The sequence below is a fragment of the Callorhinchus milii genome, unplaced genomic scaffold (assembly GCF_018977255.1).
Source record: "Callorhinchus milii isolate IMCB2004 unplaced genomic scaffold, IMCB_Cmil_1.0 Scaffold2, whole genome shotgun sequence".
In the NCBI taxonomy this organism is placed as follows: domain Eukaryota; kingdom Metazoa; phylum Chordata; class Chondrichthyes; order Chimaeriformes; family Callorhinchidae; genus Callorhinchus; species Callorhinchus milii.
In genome coordinates, this window is record NW_024704743.1 from 86,122,918 (window position 1) to 86,139,086 (window position 16,169).

At 39.6% G+C, this 16,169-nt stretch overlaps 1 protein-coding gene across 1 annotated transcript in view; it reads left to right on the forward strand.

The window, feature by feature from the left end:
• The window catches only part of eif3e (eukaryotic translation initiation factor 3 subunit E), a 114,761-nt gene that overhangs the window by 78,683 nt on the left and 19,909 nt on the right, over nt 1-16,169 (forward strand). The window lies entirely within an intron of this gene.

A 16,169-nucleotide genomic window follows, 5' to 3' on the forward strand; every position in this document is an offset into this window, starting at 1 on the left:
GTTGTATATCACATGCAAAAAATATATATCACACAACGGCAAGCCTCCGGCTCATCTGTTTCTGCCCTCTTGCTGAGGATGCAGAATTCATAATATTTGTTGCCTAGTAGCGCTGAAAGTTAAATTTTGGTGACTGCATTCTAGGTTTATGTTACTATGTAGTTATTCTGATAGGCAATGAACAAATGGGTAGAGCAAAATAACTTTTCTAATCTATTGTTTGGTGCGAGTACCAAGGGATGAATGTCATTGCAAACATACATCAACTCACCTCCTGTGAATAAGTCAAGCTGGAATGCATTCAAAGAATACATTTATAAAACATTCATATTATACTTTAAAGGGGATAAAGTAATTCTTTGCAATAATTAATGCAAAGCAAGTGTCGCAAGTATCTCTTTAAAGAATGTTTGGAGGAAGGGTTCATAGTGAGTCAAATGTGGTTGTATTTGCTGGGAACATCTGAACTGGAAACATGCACATGGAAATCAGTACAGTTTTAAAGGAAGTTCAGGAGCAGAGAGACCTAGGGGTCACATACACAGGTTTTTGAAGGTGGCAGGACAGGCTGATAGAGCTGCTAAAAAAAAGCATGTGGGATGCTTGGCTTTATAAATAGAGGGATAGAGTACAAAAGCAAGGAAGTTCTACTAAACCATTATAACTTACTGGTTGGGCCTCAGTTGGAATATTGTGTCCAATTCTGGGCACCACACTTGAAAGGATATCAAGGCCTTGGAGAGGATGCAGAGGAGATTTATCAGAATGGTACCAGGCATGAGGGACTTTAGTTATGTGGAGAGACGAGAGAAACTGGGATTGTTCTTCTTTGAGCAGAGAAGGTTAAATGGAGATTTAATTGAGGTGTTCAAAATTATGAGGGGTTTGATAGGGTAGATAGGGAGAAACTGTTTCCACGGGCAGGTGGATCAGTAACCAGAGAACACAGATTCAAGATAATTGGCAAAAGAACCAGAGGGGAGATGAGGATTTTTTTTCGCGTAGAGGGTTGTTAAGATCTGGAATGCACTGTCTGAAAGGGTGGTAGAAACAGATTCAATAACAACTTTCAAAAGGGAATTGGATAAGTATTTGAAAAGGAAAACATTTGCAAGGATATGGGGAAAGAGTGGGGGAATGGGACTGATTGGGTAACTCCCAAAGTGCCGGTACAGGCCAGATGAGCTGAATGGCCTCCTTTGGTGCTGTAATATTCAATGGAGCCAAAAAGTCAGCCCGTGACAGCAATGGTGATGGATCTTAAACACATCTTGGTTACTTTCTCACCATCTTCACAGAAGTAATTGCCAAGTGTATGTGGCACAAATTTAATTTTGATCTTGGTCTTTTATGGCTCTGTATTATGGGCACTGAGTGAATGAAGCCCATTGAATGCTTTTTCCAATTTTCAGATGGTTAGGGTTCTGGGAGGAAGAGGGTCATAGCACCTCCGTGCGGGTAGTGAGTAACTCACTGAACAATGATACCACTGAACAATGATACCATTATATGCCAACAAAGCAGTAGTGTTATTTGTTGATTGAACCAAATGTTTTTAAAAGTCCAAACAGTTTGACCAAGAACAAAGAATATTTCAGTCACCAGACAAAATGTATCAATTGGTTTGTGGAAATAGTCCTTCATTTCCACCATTTGGTAAAGCACTGCATGTGGACAGACCTCAGTAAACAAGTTATAGCTGCATTAGCTTTATTAGGTCTATTGTTCTTGAGTTAATGGATATGAAAGATGACAATTATGGTTGATATGCCATTTAATGCATCTCAAGTGGGATGTGAAAGCTGCATATGAATAAGAAAAATCTCATTGGATCAATCTCACTTTTCAGTATCTTTCAACCCACTGTGCCTAGGTTACAAGGGGAAAATTTCCAACTATTCTTCTTTCAAATTGAATGAACTGCTGTTTATCTGGTTGGCTGCATTCGCTGAGGGTATAGAATGGAGGGATTGCATGGAACGCCATCCCTGACATCTTAGAGGCACATCATTTCCTTAATTTTTCATTTCTGCTTCCTACACCAACAAAACATACCTCAGTTTTCAGGTGTATGCCTACAATGTTTCAACAACAACAAACTACATTTGTAAAGCACCTTTCATGTCAAGAGGACGTCACAATTCGCTGGACAGTCAGAGATCTGCAGCCGAGCTGGTGGTTGGGATCAGGAGGGGTGGAGGGCAGCGAGGGTAGGGGTAAGAGGGTGACCAAAGGCATGGTCGAAGAGGAGGATCTTGAAGGAGACAAGGGCAAGGGGGAGGGACTGGGATGGAGTTCCACATGGTGCGGCAGAGAGGTTTCACATTGAACTATATCAGTTGTTCTAAGGAAACAACAACAACAAAATTATATTTGTATAGCGCCTTTCACATCGGGAGGACATTCCAAGGCGCTGGTCCCAAGAAACTAAATGAAGAAAAATGGAACCAAGGACCTTTAAGACAACAGAAATACAAACATCAAGATGTTCCAAGCATCAAGAACATCAAATGTTCTGAAGATTTGTCAATTGTAAGGGCCATTAATGAAGCAGTTGGGTAGTAAATCTGCCTTATTACCAACAGGCCTGGCACAGTTGGTATCACTTGTCTCTGAATCAGAAGGATGTGCGATCAAGCCCAATTGGGTACATCAGTGTCTTGTTTCATTTCCTTGAGGGTTGAATATGTACATAATTTTTAATGTAAATTTCAAAATTTAAAAACAATCTTTTTTAGCGTTTTGTTTTCAGTTTCGTAACACATCTATAACAACTGTAGAGGCAGGTAAAGTCTAAACAAACATTATAAGAGGAGTAAAACTACATTATTTCATGGCTCAGTTGGCTTCCTGCTTCAATTAAATGAAGCCTTAATTGCTTTTTCAACATTGTGGTTGGCAACCACAATTTGCCACTTGTTCCATGAAGCCAACAAATAGCAATTTCCAGTCTACATGAACAAAATGTTGGTAATACTAAAACACCAATCTCCTCCTGTAATCTCCGCCTCGCATCCTTCAAGTCCCGCCTCAAGACTCTCCTCTTCGACCATGCCATCGGCCACCCCCCTTCCCCTCCCCTCCCTTCCCCCCCAACCCCAGCTCGGGTCTGAAATGCTATACTCTGTCCAGTGCTTTGGGAAGGCCTCCCGACGTAAAAGGCGCTACACAAGTGAAATCTTGTTGTGGTTGTTGTAATGTTTCATTTGACTGTGTACCTTTTACTGATGGGAGAAAAGTTACCTCTGAAATTTAGAAAATGGTAAATCTAGTTTATTTTGACAAAATGGCAATTGTGTTTGGAGTGATTGACAACCATGTGTGGAGAAAAATTAAACTGCACCACTCCAGGAATTGCACTCCTGTAGCCTTACAGCTTCCGCTCTCACTGTATATGTACTCGGAAAGCTGGCCAGCATTTTGAAATTAAAAAGGGGCGAGTTCTGGATTATCAGTTCATGTTGATTGCTGTGCATGGGCACAACGTACATAAAGTGGCATCTGTGGGGGAACTGATGGACTCCCAACTCTTCCCTCCACAAGCTGCAGATCATCCAGAACTCTGCAGCTTGTATCCTCTCCCACACCAGGTTCCGTGACTCTTTTCACTCCAACCCTTTCCCAGTTCCACTGGCTCCCCATCCCACAGAAGATAAGAGTTCAAAATACTCATCCTCGTCCTCAGAACCCTCCATGGTCTTGCTGCAGACTACCTCTGACCTGCTAACCCCATATTATCCTGTCCGCTCCCTCTGCTCAGTGAGCTCCGGCCTGCTCCATGTCTCCCATCAGGCCCGCCCCACCATCAGCTGTCGGGCCTTCAGCCTCTCTGCCCCCACCCTCTGGAACTCCATCCTGCAGTCCCTTCATCTCTTTTAAGGCCCATCTCAAGAGCCTCCACTTTGACTGCGCCTTTGGTCACCTTCCTGCCCTATATCCCTCCTGATCCCAACCCCAGCTTGGGTCGAAATCCCGAACTGTCCAGAGCCTAGGGACGTCCTCCCGACGTGAAAGGTGCTAGAAGTGATGTAATTTGTTGTCGTTTTTGGAACTCAACCAATTTTTTGTAACATGCTTTTTAAACATAATTTGATAAGTAAATATCGGTGCACAGCAAACTGCTTATCCAGCTAGGACCACTGTACCGATTAGGCTTTGGCATGCAGGGTTAACAGTAATGAGTGGGACGCGTCCATGGCCCCAGTGACTGGTCTGCCCTTCCAGTGTCCAGCTGATGAGCCAGGCTGGCAATGCTGTCATCAGCAGTGCCCTGTAGTACAGCAGACCCGCCTAGCCTTCTAGGTGGTCATCCTTGAATTCACTTTAGTTTTAATTTGTGATGTAACCTTGCAATCTTTTATTGGTGAAATGGGAAGTGAAGTACTAAATACCTTTGTTTTTAAATAAAAACTTACAAGAAATCTGCATTTTTTAAAATCGGGCTTAATGCAATTTTTTTAAGAAAGGAACAGCACTTGTATTCATGCTGTGCATTATATTAATTACTGTCAGCTTGTTACCATTATCAGTGGGAGTTGCAGTCCCCCGATGGATGTAGAAGGCCTCTGCTGGTTCATATTAACTTGGAATGACAAAATAAATCAGTTAGAAGACGAAATAGCTGATCAAATTCTGTCTTTAATGAGGTCCTTTAACCACTAGTTTAGCCATCTGTGGTTCATTCTTCTAAAGTGGAAACCAGCCTTAAGCAGAAACACTTGACATCTGAAATGTTACAAGTTTCTCAACGCTCAGAATTAATAGCATCCTGCTTATTGAGATATGCAGTTGCTACATTTTGCAGCTAGGAGACAATTTCAGTTACTTTTGGCTGCAATATCACTTCTTAGTCTTTTTAGCTATTTTTACAAGTGAAGTAAACATTTTGTAAATTTATAACTAAAATGTAATCTGTCACATTAAAGCTAGTTCTCTTCCATTTCTGGTGAAATTTCATTTACTTAGCTAAACATTTAATGAATGTGAAAAATCATTCGTAAGCAGTTATGAGAGCTGGTACAGGACTCCAAGACACTGTCAAAACAGTCTCTTCAACCAGCCTGCCTGGCTCATTGTCGGGACTTGGAGGGTCAGAGAGCAGGGATTCTTCAATGATGCTGCCAAATAAAATTGGTCATTCATTTCATGGTTGGTTCTGGGACACTGCAGTGTGCACTTAGCGTGCTGCGTTTGCCTACAAATAGTTGCTCCACTTCACAGTAAAATCCTGTGAGCACTTCGGGCTGTCCTCCTGACATGAAAGGCGCTATACCAAATGCAAGGGTTATTATTATATCCTGTGAGGTGCTGTGATACATCCTCCTGAAATGAAAGGCCCTATATCAAATGCAAGAATTGTTTATTAATATCTTAAATATAATACCCATTTTCATCTGGAAAAGCTACACATAAAAATTTTAAGAGTAATAAAAAACAAAATGATATTGTGGATTTATGCTGGCCATCTTTTTATTCCAGTCTCTACATTGCAGGAATAAAGTTAAGATATTAGTGACAGTTATGTAATTTAATTGAGTCATTGTATGAGTTTTCCATTTCTATGCCATTTAATTTGCCTCTTTCCCATCCTGACATTAGTTAGGCACTTCATGCTGCACAGTTTCAGCATTTGCACACCCATTCTGTGGGGTAAAGCATTCTCTTGCTTCATCAGCCTAAACAATGCTGGAATTACGTTGATTCTGATTTGAGAAAAGGACAAAGAAATCACAAGAGATTCTATTTTAAAACTGTAATATTGAAAGCTGTAGTGGGACTCGGTCCCTTCTGTACCATATGTAACTACAGCACCATTTGTGTCTATCCAATAGAGGAAGTTGGAAAAATGAGCATAATAGTTTTCAACGGACTCAATTTGTGGCACTCCTGCCTTTTGGTTGAAAGGTTGTGGGTTACAGCAACAGCCATTTGAGCACTGCATTGTGAAGGAGCTATCTTTCATATAAAACATTAAACTAAATATAAATATGTAATTTATTTCACTTATTGGATTGTTTTAATTTTTTTGAATAGAAGTAGGAGCTCAGGAGAGAGGAAGAACACAGGTCACATCACTAATTCAAAATGTTTTAAAGGATTGTGTGTTTTTATTTCTCCTTCCACACTTTTCCATCCCTTGCCAATTATGAATCTGAGCTGATTTATACAATATATGAAGGATACGTATTCAGATAATGTACACTCATCAACATATTTATCGTATTGAAATGTATCAAAGTACCTTACAGATAATTGCAGTCAAGTGCAGTAAATTATTTTTATGGGGTGGGGGGAAACTATTCCTTACTTCCTCCCACATACTCTTCTATTCTGCTCTCCCTCATATAAAGATCTAACGTCCTTTCGAATTCCTTAAAAAGAAGTAAAGTCATACATTGAGGAGAAGTATCTCATCTCTGAGCACTATTTTCCATTATTTGTTCAGAGCTGATTTGAAGTTCTAACTCTGAATCAGTTGCTTTTAGAGGGAAAGAAGAAGACAACTTAGTTTTGATTCTAAAATTAAATACAATTCTCCGTCATTGTGTTGAGGTTTGTTTTGTGACATTTGACTGACTTATTAAGAAAATAGTTCTAATCCCCTGCAGCTTTTTCCCCACTTTCCTAACCACACATGTGGCACAGTAAATATTTAACATTTAAACAGGCTAAGTGATATTGCTAACTTTAAAAAGCCACACAAAGAATTGTATGTGACTATGCACTGACTGTATAGTGCCTTTGAAGGTCAGCTAGGAAAGGAAGTACAGTCAAAACTGTGTCATAGGAACTTTCTTAGTTACATGATTTACATTTACTGAGAGCAGTTTATTAAAATTGGTCCAAAACGATTGGCGTAGAGGTACGATAAAGCTTTGTGTCGTAGTCTCCATGTGATTCAGGCAGTTTTGAAAAGGTCACAGTTTGGGCTGTTCTGGGGATTAAGTGTGGCCTTTTTGGGGCAGTTGGGGAGTTGAAAAGGGCAAGATCGTATATTTTTAATCTCCCTTGCCTTTTTTTAAAAAAAAATAAACTTTTAACTTCCTAGTTTTGCTTGTCCGAAGCAACTTTAGGTTCTCCTGGTTTTAAATCTGTAATTGTATTAAATATTTCTTAATTAAAGTCAGAGAGGTTGGTGGAGAAATGGAAATGAATCTGGATGTGATGTTCCTTCGAACCATCTTAAAGTCTGATTTAATTAAGATTACTGCTGAGAATGTTTGATTCTGGTGGCCATGCCAACCGATAAGTAGTAATTCACGTGCATTGCCTACATAGACATGTCTGTTTTTCGCATGTCGGAATGAGAATTTTATTTTATTTTTATTGTGTTCTCCTCATCGCATTTAGACCATCCTGTATGTTTCCTAACTTGACGTTTGGTACAGTGAAGATCTGGTACTCTTCTAGTGTGTTGATGTCTCTGTCTTTTTGTTTGATTGATGCCTTTTTGTAACATCAATCTTTTAATCCTTACCCTCCCCAATCCCTCATAGAAAATCTTTAAACGACAATCTTGCAATATGTATAATAGCACATTTTTGCAAGTTATTTGTCATGTACAGTTAAATGTCAAACTTTGTTTAAGTAAACAAACATGAACCCAATGCAGCTAATTTGTTTCAATTGAATAATCATTTTTATACAGCTTTTCATAGAATCATAGAGTCGTACAGTACAAAACGAGGCCATTTGGCCCAACGAATCTGTGCCGACTCTTTGAAAAGAGCAACGTAATGTCACTTCCACTCCGCAGCCCTTTCCCCATAAATAACCCTGCAGACGCATCCTCCTCAAATACCCGTCCACCGTGTTTTTAAAAGTAGTTATCGAATCGGCCTCAACCACCCTTTCAGGCAACTGACTGTGTGAAAAAATTTCTTCTCACCTCCCCTCTGGATACTATTTTGAATCTGTGACCTCGGGTCACCGACACACCCACCAGTGGAAACAGTTTTTCCCTTTCTAACCTATTAAATCCCCTCATGATTTTGAAGACCTCTATTAGGTCTCCTCGTAACCTTCTCTGCTCCAATGAGAATAATCCCAGCCTCTCTAGCCTTTCCTCATAATCAAGGTCCCTCATTCCTGGTATCATCCTCGTAAATCTTCTCTGCACCCTTTCCAATGCCTTAACATCCTTCCTGTAGTCTGGTGCCCAGAACTGGGCGCAATATTCTAACTGAGACCTAACCAGTGTTTTATATAGGTTAGTCATAACCCCCTGACTCTTGTACTCTATGCCCCTATTTATAAAGCCTAGTATCCCATATGCCCTTTTTACAGCTCTATCTACCTGTCCTGCCACCTTCAAGGATTCATTTACCTGCACCCCCAGGTCTCTCTGGTTTTTCACCCCCTTTAGGATTGTATTACCAGCCTATATTGCCTCCCCTTATTCTTTCTACCAAAATGCATTACCTCTCATTTCTCCACATTGAAATTCATCTGCCATGTGTCTGCCCATTTTACCATTCTGTCTTCCTGCATTTGGCTACTATTCTTCTCACTGTTTACCACCCTACCTAACTTTGTGTCGTCTGCAAACTTGGAAATGGTACTTGCTATACCCAAGTCCAGATCATTTATGTATATTAAGAAGAGCAGTGGTCCTAATACCGATCCCTGGAGGACGCCACTGTACTCTTCCCTCCAGTCAGAGAAGCAGCCGTTCACTACAACTCTCTGCTTTCTGTCTCCCAGCCAGTTCTGGATCCATGCTGCCACTGTCCCTTTTATACTATGGGCTTCTATCTTTCTTACAAGTCTTTCATGTGGCACTTTGTCAAATGCCTTTTGAAAGTCCATATAAACTACATCAACTGCACTACCTTTATCCACCCTCTCCGTTACGTCATCGAAAAATTCTATTAGATTTGTTAGGCAAGATTTGCCTTTAACAAATCCGTGCTTGCTGTCCCTAATTAACCCATAGTCTTCTAAGTGAAGATTTATTCTGTCCTGGATTATCGTCTCCAGGAGTTTCCCCACTACTGATGTTAGGCTGACTGGCCTGTAGTTCCCAGGTTTGTCCTTCTGCCCCTTTTTGTACAGGGGAGTCACATTGGCCATCCTCCAGTCCTCTGGCACCACCCCTGGAAGATTGAAAAATTGTACATTTTATCTTTCAAATGTTAGGAATGAAGGATTGTTTACTGGAACTTTGTTCATTCTTATCTTTCATTTTTTATCTTTCAGGATATAGTTTGCAAACTAAATCTATTATTTTACCTTTAAGGAGACAAGCATTTGCCATGTGTTGAAACTGGATTGATGGTGAATTCTTTCAGTCCTTCAATATAATAATAATCCTCCATTGTCACATCATCCAAGGCATCTCAAAGCGCTTCACAGAATAGGCTGTATACATGCTCATTCCTAATAATTAGAAATTATTTTGTTAGGAATTATTAGTCATAATTAGATTTTATTTGTTTTGTTGCGACTAGAGACTAGTGGGGATGTCTTTGTCAGCATTAAACTGCAACTTGTCAAATCAATGTCCTCCTAAAACATTCAGAGGGGCGCTTTAGTACTGCCTGAGCACACAACCATGAGAATTTCCTTAGAATATGCCATATATCATCTTCCCTCTATATCCTGCACTTGCTGAATTATCTGATTGCTGTTCACCATTGTGGTAATTATCTTTGCTGCTACATCTGATTGAACAAGCTAAACTTTGTTTAGCTAAACTTTGTTGTGCCAGTCTGGTACATAGAAATATGTCTACCAACCATTCGGGGGATTGTGCAATACTCGTTACTTATTAGTTGGCTGGGTGGTTAGCTAAATTCCAAAAAACCCACTTAGCAAAAACCCATACTTTAGCAATGAATAAAAATAAGCATCATGGTTCATTTCTTTCACTGTCCTTCTCCCCTTCTTCCCTCGAAAGTGTATGCTAACATGACTTAGTGCTGTAGAAAGATCGGACTGCTGTTTTAGTGCTGAATTTTAAGCAGCTGAATTTCTATGAGACTACTGAAGGAAATGACTGATTATACCACAAATCCATGAGGAAAATCTGAAACAAAAACAGAGATCACTGAGAAAATATCTGCCTTGTTCGTGACTATGCAAGTGTTTGCATTACAAAATGATTTGAAGAAAATGTTTTGGGGAGATTATTGGTGAGGCAATACATTTTCAAAATTCTGTACCATCTCTTTAGCTACTTAATGATTTGCAGTCTGTAGCAAACATTTGTGAGCTGCTATGTGATCACACTGATGTGCTCAGGTTGCAAATAGAGTCTGGGAATCATTTGTAGACCTTTTTTTGGCAAACAGTACAATCAGATTAATTTCCTTTAAAACGCACTGACAGACGAGTAGTTCAAATGAACAAACAATTCAGCTTGCTCCATACGTCTCATAAAAGTTGGGAGAAGCTGTGGTAGTTCAGCACACTGTAAAAAAAATGTAAATGCAATTAAACTATTTTTATTTTGAAATGCAAAATGCACGCTACTGTGTTCTCAAGCTGTAACTGGCATAAACTCAAGAATTTTTATATTACTGTGGTCATTCTGAATCATTATTTGTAGATGCTATTAAAGCTCATGATTTCACTCAATGTTGCCTGACAACGCAATTTTCATAATGTAGTAAAATTGGGAAAACGGTTAACAAAGTGATCTATTCGTCAAGCTGCTAAACGGAACCTAGTCCTGCAAGTCTTCAGTCTGCAGCTTTGGAATCGGTTACTACTGTTCTGCATTTTGAAGATGCCTCTCTTTACTTATCCAGACATTTTTTAAGATTAGATAGGTTGTTTTATGTACACTATTTTTAAAAAGGCATTAAACGTTCCACAAGCTTGGGCCTGAGAACTACTGCTGGCAGTCACTCCAACGTTTTGGGTAAATAAGCAAGTTCTTCCCGTTTTGGACTTAAACTACTGAATTGGTAGNAAAAACATTCTTCCTTTAATGCTGAGTTGTAGCTGCTATTGGCTAATCCTGGAAAGAGATTGATGGTAACTGCAGTCTGAGAGATCTTCCCAGCTGAAAGATATATAAACTCCCTTCTCTTTTTGAATAGTGCACTAAGATATTTGACATCTGGCTGGAGAGGGAGACTTGGTTTAATGTCTCATTTGAAAAGTGGCTCCTCTGACAATGCAGCACTCCCCAAGCACTGCATTGGGGTGTTTGATGGGGGTGGGGGTTCAAGGTGCCAAAAAGGTGGGTCTTAAGGCAGGTTGGTAGGGAAGGAGGGCATGAGGTGGAGAGATTTGCAATTCTGAGTAACAGAATGGCTAAAAGCTCACCACAGTTTACAAATTTCAGATGAATTTAAACCATACTTTTATATATAGCTAATTGTAATCTCACATATTTTTAAGATTCTGTTTGTGATCTAAGAATTATGGTATTTGGGTGGAAATTTGAGAATTATGAATTGTATTTAAATGACCTGTACATACACACTGAAGTGTAAATAGATTAACATTTCTAGAAATGTATACTAAGAGTTTTACCAGAGCTGATGTAGAAAACCTTTTGTAACGGGATTTCTCGTCGGGATTTCTCAATGGGAAATCCCAAGTAGTAAATGGGGACTCCTCCTGGTAATGGAAAGTAAATTGTGCCCATATGCAGGAGCTGTGCTGACACTTTGGCATTCCCACAGGCCAGCATAGTTACTGAAAGCAGTCTTCATTTATGACTTTTATTAAATAAACCCATTACAAATGGTTGTAAATTAATCCCCCATTGTCAGTGTTTTATGCTATGAAGGGATTTCACTGCAATCAGCAGTATTAACCTTGCTCAATAAATCATTTCATCAGATAGATACCCATGAGCTGACTTAAGTGTAATGTAGAACCACATTGCAAATTAATAGAGATCTAGTCCCCAGGTAACAGTGTAAACCTATATTCCATTTGGGCACAGGATACTCAACTTTAACAGAAATGTCAAGCAGTTTGTTTAGGCTTCACCACATGGAACCTGAGTATTTTGTGCTTTGGGAAGTAGTGCTTCAAGTAGGACATGACACTGTAGTGGACGTGAGTAGTACAAACTCATCATGTGGCAATTGAATCTTAACAACATTCATAAATTTACTAATACAATAGTTAATCACAATTGTGATGCATTTATTTATGGGGAAATTTTTGGAAAGTCCTTCTCTTTCGACCATTTTTTTCCCCTCTCAACTTCCCACCTTATTTAGTTCCGAATTTGACACAATATAGACCAACAGAGAGGAAGAGTCTTACATTACTTTTTTGTAACCCGTTGACTGGATGTTTGCCTTCAGATCACTGACTACCTTGCCCTTTAGCTTGTTTAATTTTCTTCTGCCTCTGAGCCACTGTCTCGCCTCAGCTTGACATAGCTGTAATTTGAGAATTTGCTGTGGATCACAGGAGGGGGAAGGGCAAGAAAATGGGGAACCTTTATCTTCTCATCAGTCAACTCCTCTATTGTTAGACAAAAATCTTTGGATTCCCTATTCCTCCCCACCCTCCCCAAAAGCTATCCCTTTTTCTACCACCACCCCCCGCCCCAAAGAAAGCCAAACCCGCTGCAGTTTTCCATTCTTTTAGTGCATTCTGGGAGTGCCCAACTTCCTCTCTCGCTGCGTATCAGAACTTTCCACTGAATCTTGGCAGAAAAATACCTCCAAGTCATTGTCCGTTTGCAATCAATACAACTTTAACTGTTAAAAGGTGCCTTTCCCACAAATAAGCACCTCTGAAGTATTTCCAGAACGTTATTGTTAAATGAGTGACAGAGCTGCAGGTTGGTATCACCTTTTATTCTGCAAAGTACAACTTTAGCTGTGTGTAGTGCTTCTGAAGTACGTGAACCAGACGTTCCTGGTCACATTACTCTGTTTAAAAGCAGCATCAAATGATGAGTGTTTTCACGCATTCTACAAGTTCACATAGTGTTTAGATAAGGAATTTAATTTAGAACACATTCAAATTTCATAAGCCATTGTTTAATGAGGCTTTACTTAAACATAGCACTGTTATGGCTTTGTGCACGCACATGAATCAGACCTCCAAATTCACATATTCAAAAGACACTTTTGAATATGTGAATTTTCTTTAACTGTATACCTACTTTTAGGGCACACTAGTATGCTAAAAAGCTGAGTTAATCTTAATCAGAAAGTTAGTCACAACTTTGAGGGATCTGATATGGTTCAGAGACACAAGAAATGTTTGGAAATGCAGGGTTCTAGGTTTGTTGCTTTTAATGCTTGCCTTTTACTGGTAGGTTAGCTGCTGCTAGTGCAGTAAAATGCCGGACGTTTCTCGAGACTTGCAGTAGATGATGGATTGGGATTTATGGGTTACCGCACAGCAGGAAGATCAGCAACAAGTTTATTGAAAAGCCACAGGAAACACCATCTGCACTTCTGATGCTTAGTGAAAGGAATGCCTTTTGGATTTTTGAAGAGGGGGAAAAAAATGACACATCTCATGTCTTTAAGTGAGAGAATGTGGTGGTGACTGGCCTTTGAGTCTGGATCTGTAATGGGACACAGTAGCAGGCTGGATGCTAAAAAAAAAAGCATTGGAATGTCTGATATACTGTTGTTTGTAGCAGTTTGTTACTGTAAGATAAAAGTAATGTTGTTAGCTGTGCAATGCTTTAATTCCCAATAGATCTCATGTAAAACACCTCCCTGAACCAATTTTCAGTATGACGTATTTGTGTGGCAATATAAGACAAAGTAAAGGCAAAGAGTTGCCAAGTTTAAGATCGGTCCTTCCTCTTGTGTTGCGGTCAAATTATCCATTCTGTATTAAACGTCTAATGTCATTAGAGTTGGAGTAACTTCAAAAGTTGGTTTGTTTGATGTAACCAACAACCTGCTGCTGTGCGTGAGAAATGTAATTGGAGCTGGACAAAGAATAAACCCTTAGTATTACACCAGAGGCTTGTTTGTGGACAGAAAAAGACATGCTTTCACTGATGTTTTCCTTTTCTTCGATGAGGATATTTTCCTGCAAACATTGAAATAATCTACACTACTTGGATCATAGGATGCCAAAGCCTGACTCAGTTAGTAGCAATCTCGCCTCTTGAGTCAGAAGGGTCTGAGTTCAAGTTCCACTTTGGGATTTTGAACTCACCATCTAGGTTGACATTTCAGTGTAATGCTGGAGGTGGAGTGCTCTGCATTATTGGAGATGCTGTCGTTCAGATGAGATATTGAACCAAGGTCCTGTCTGCCTGTTTAGGTGGATATTAAAGATCCCATGGCATTACCTAAAAAGAGAAGGGAGATTCTCCAAGTATCCTGGCCATCAATCCCCTAAATAAAATTGGTTGCTCGCTTCATGACTGTTTGTGGGACACACATGAGCTGCTGTGTTCGCTTACAAATAGACATTTACTACACTTTACAATAAAATCCTGTGAAGCGCTTTGAGCCACCCTCCTGGTGTGAACGGCATTATTATTAAAGCACTTCTAAAAAGTTTCTCTGGCAGTAGGAAAAGAACAGTGTTCATAAATCACAGCCATTACTTTCTCACTGCTCCTTGCTGCTTTTTGTAATGGAACTTAATTGAAGCTGTCTTAATCACAACTTTCTGGTGTTATGACTTCTAGCTCTTGAAGTCTGTGTTGTGTTGGAGGAGAGAGAGGAGGAGAGGATGAGAACATTTAAAATAATTCAGATGTACAGTTTTATTTTTTTAATTAAATTTAATCTTATGTTCGGTAGTTGAGGAGTGCTGGTGCTGGGTATTGGATCATTTTCTCATTTCGGGCATATCATGTTGGTATCTAATATTTTACTGTTGGGTATAGCACCATTAGATGCCACTGTCCCATCCTCAGCAAGAACACAACCTCCTGTACCAATGTAGCCATTGCCATTTTGTATTCCAGTCATTCTAACACTCAAATGAAATTGAAAGGTTGTGAATTAGAAAATGCAAAAAGATTTTATTCAAAATATTTCTGTCTCCATTGTTAAATAGACCACAAATACTTTATCTCTGTGTCATTATAGTGACAAAGCCCTTATCCCCCATAAGTTTGTTTTATCACTATCTCTATTTCACACAAACTCAGACTAAAACTTAGGCAATGACTGAAATATGTGAATCTTGCCACCAATCAATCTTTAAACCTTGGAGTACGATTGAGGTTAGATTTGATCCTGAATTTGACCTCCATTTCCCACTATGAATGACCTCAGATTGCAAGTTCCAAATTAGCACTGACTTAAACCAGATCCACCTCCGTGGTAGGTCTCACATCAGTGCCAATTCAGATGCCTGCTGGTACAAGCTGCCTTGTTGCCTCAATCTCAAAAAGGAAAACATTCCTTTTTATTCTCACTTAGTCATCTGCGCTGACGTCCCTCCATCGTCTCCATATTTATTCTACAACTTATCAGTGTGAAAATATCTTAGAATGGGCATGATTGCCGCATGTGCACGCAACATCTAATGCACAGCATATAATGTGCATCTCATGATGATGAGTGTGCGCCGATTGAAAGCATGGCCATTTACTACTGCGGGCGGGGCTTCATCCATTTGACTCCTTTTAACCTTGCCCTAATATGTAAGGTGGACCGAGCTGGACATGTAGTGGGAAGCATACCAGACAGTGCTTTCCCTCCTGATTGGCTCCTGTCAGTGCCTCCACACCTCAGGTGCTGACAGCATCGCCACCCATGGATGCACTATACACCTCACTCAGCCTGTCCAGAATTCTGGTGTCTTGTTGGACCCTCAAATGTCCTTTCTACCCCAAACTATACTTTACAGTATATTCTGTGAAGCGCTTTGAGATGTCTCAACGGTGCGATAAGGCGCTATATCAAATGCAAGGATTATTATTAATATTAAAGCGGAGAAGTCTGTGTGACTTGTACCTAAAAATTGTATTTATTATCATCAATAAGGAAGCTTGTTTTAAGTTCAATAAAAAAATCTTAAAATGCTGTGGTTTAAAGCACTGCAATTTGAAACAGGATTCCTTACCCTAACTGGAAGCACATCACATTGACTAGCAGGAATTCCACTCCAAAAGAAGTTGTCACAGCAAAAAATTAATGGGAATTATTTCCATATTCCTGAATTAAAGAATCCTTGTATTCCAACAGTATCTCAGATTGTTCCTTTTGCTTCTGCTGTAAATGACTCCCTAAAATATTGGTTGAAGATTACAAAATTCAAGA